Source organism: Orycteropus afer, unplaced genomic scaffold, assembly GCF_000298275.1.
Source record: "Orycteropus afer afer isolate SDZICR_OR568_19922 unplaced genomic scaffold, OryAfe1.0 scaffold00635, whole genome shotgun sequence".
In the NCBI taxonomy this organism is placed as follows: Eukaryota; Metazoa; Chordata; class Mammalia; order Tubulidentata; family Orycteropodidae; genus Orycteropus; species Orycteropus afer.
In genome coordinates, this window is record NW_006922222.1 from 1,236,328 (window position 1) to 1,239,750 (window position 3,423).

Sequence of the window (3,423 nt, forward strand, 5' to 3'; positions counted from 1 at the left end):
GGTTCGCACAGGACTGGGCAGTGTTTCGTTCTGCTGTACATAGGGTAGCTATGAGTGGGAGAAGACTCGATGGCACCTAACAACAGCAACAACATTGATGCCATAAATTAGGGTCCCTAAATGTGCCCCTATTTTATCTCTGAACTTTATAATTTTAGATTGTACTTGTCGGTCTTTGACTCATCTTGAGTTAGTTTTTGTGTACAGTGTGAGATACAGATCTTTATTTCATTTTTTCTGCAAATAGACATCCAGTTTTGCCAGCACCATTTGTTATCTCTTCGCCATTTAATGTTTTTCAGCCCTTTGTCAAAGATAATCTGTGCATACGTGAATGGATTTATTTCTGGATTCTCAATTCTGTTCCACTGGTCTATGTATCTATCACTGTACCAATACCAGGCTGTTTGACTACTATGGCTGTATAGTAGGTTTTGAGAACAGGGATTGTGAGACCTCCTACTTTGTTCTTCTTCTTCAGTAGTGGTATGCTTATCTGAGCTCTCTTTCCTTTCTATATAAACTTGTTGTTGTTGTTATTGTTGGGTGCCATTGAGTGATCTCTGACTCATTGTGACCCTGGGCACAGCAGAACGAAACACTACCTGGTCCTGTGCCAGCCTCACAATCCTTGTTATACCTGAGCACCTTGTTGCAGCCACTGTGTCTATTCACCTCATTGAGGACCTTCCCCATCTTTGTTGACCCTCCATTTACCAAACATGATATCCTTCTCCAGGGAATGATTCCTTCTGACAACATGACCAAAGTAGGTGAGACAAAGTCTGACTATTCTTGCTTCCAAGGAGCATTCTTGCTGCACTTCCTCCAGGACAGATTTGTTAGTCCTTTAAGCAGACCATGGTACTCTTAGCATTCTTCTCCAATACCACAACTTAAAAGCATCAACTCTTCTTTGGTCTTCATTATTCATTGTCCAGCTCTCACATTCATATGAAGTGATTGAAAATACCATATCTTGGGTTAGGCACACCTTAGTCTTCAAGGAGACATCTTTGCTCTTCATCACCTTCATCTTAGCAACAGATTGGCCCAATGCAATACATCATCTAATGTCTTGACTGCTGCTTCCATTGGTGTTGATCACAGAGCCAAGTAATATGAAATCTTTGACAACTTCAATCTTCTCTCCATTTATCATGATGCTACTTATTGGCCCAGATGTGAGGATTTTCATTTTCTTTATGTTGATATGTAATCAATACTGAAGAGTGTACTTCCTTACCTTCTTCACCAAGTGCTTCAAGTCATCCCCACTTTCAGCAAGCAAAGTTGTGTCATCTACATATTGCAGGCTGTTAATGAGTCTTCCTCCAATTCTGATGCCATGTTCATATTCATATAGTCCAGATTCTCGTATTATTTGCTCAGCATACAAATTGAATAACTATGGTGAAAGGATACAACCGTGACACACTCTTTTCCTGATTTTTAACCATGTGGTATCCCCTTGTTCTGTTTGAACAACAGCCTCCTGGTCTATGTACAGATTTCTCATGCGTATAATTAAGTGTTCTAGAATTCTAATTACTCTCAATGTTATCCACAATTTGTTATGATCCACACAACCAAATACTTTTGCATAGTCAATAAAACACAAGTAAACGTCTTTCTGGTATTCTTTACTTTGAGCCAAAATTCATCTGACATCAGCAATGATGTATCTTATTCCACATCCTCTTCTGAATCCAGCTTGCATTTCTGGAAGTTCTCTGACAATATACTGCTAGAATCGTTTTTGAATTATCTTCAGCAATATTTTACTTGCATGTGATATTAATGATATTGTTCAATAATTTCTATGGGATTACCTTTCTTTGGAATGGGTACAAATATGGATCTCTTCCAGTCAGTTGGCCAGGTAGCTGTCTTCCAAATCTCTTGGTATAACCGAGTGAGAGCCTCTAGCAAGGCATCCATTTGTTGAAACATCTCAATGAGTATTCTGTCAATTCCTGGAGCCTTGTTCTTCTCCAAGTCCTTCAGTGCAGCTTTGACTTCTTCCTTTAATACCATTGGTTCTTGATCATATGCTACCTCCTGAAATGGATGACCATCCACCAAATCCTTTTGGTACAGTGACTGTGTATTCCTTCCATCTTATTTTGATACTTCCTGCATCATTCAATATTTTGTCCATAGAATCTTTCAATATTGCAATGTGAGGCTTAAATATTTTCTTCAGTTCATTCAGCTTGAGAAATGCTGAACATGTTCTTCCCTCTTGATTTTCTAATTCCAGGTCTTTGCACATTTCATTATAGTAATTGACTTTGTCTGTTCGATATGCTCTTTGAAATCTTCTGTTCGGCTCTTTTATCTTGTCATTTCTTCCATTTGCTTTAGCTACTCTCCACTCAAGACCAAGTTTCAGAGTCTCTTCTGACATCCATTTTGGTCTTTTCTTCCTTTCCTGTCTTTTTAATGACTTCTTGCTTTCTTCATGAATGATGCTCTTGATGTCATCCCACAGTTCTTCTGGTTTTTGGTTGGTGTTAAATGCATCAAATCTATTCTTTTGGTGGTCTCCAAGTTCAGGAGTAATATATTCAAGGTCATATTTTGGTTCTCATGGATTTGTTTTAATTGCCTTCAACTTCAATTTGAACTTGCATATGAGCAGTTGATGGTCTGTTCCACAATCAGCTCCTAGCCTTGTTTTGGCTGAAGATATTGAACTTCTCCATCACCTCTTACCACAGGTGTAGTCAAAGTGATTCCTGTGTATTCCATCTGGTGAAGTACATTTGTATAGTCATTGCTTATGTTGTTGAAAAAGGTATTTGCAATGAATAAGTCATTGGTCTTGCAAAATACTATCATGTGATCTCTAGTGTTATTTCTATCACCAAGGCCATATTTTCCAACTACCAGTAAGTCTTCTTTGTTTCCAACTTTTACATTCCAGTCACTAGTGATAATCAACACATTTTGATTGCCTGTTCAGTCAATTTCAGGCTGCAGAAGTTGGTAGAAATCTTCAATATCCTCATCTTTAGCTTTGGTGGTTTGTGGGTAAATTTGGATAATAGTATTAACTGGTCTTCCTTGTAGGCATATGAATATTATACTATCACTGACAGTGTTGTGCTTCAGGACACATCTTGAAACAGTCTTTGTGATGAGGAATGCCACACCATTCCTCTTCAATTTGTCATTCCCAGCTTAGTAAATCATATGGTTGTCTGATTCAGAATGACCAAAACCAGTCCATTTCAGCTCACTAATGCCTAGGAAAGACACATGCAAGTAAGATCTTACTGAAGATAATTCAGAAACGTTTGCAGCAGTATATTGATAGAAAACTTCCAGAGGTTCAAGCCGGATTCAGAAGAGGACGTGGAACAAGGGATATCATAGCTGTTGTCAGATGGATCTTGGCTCAAGGCAGGGAATACCAGA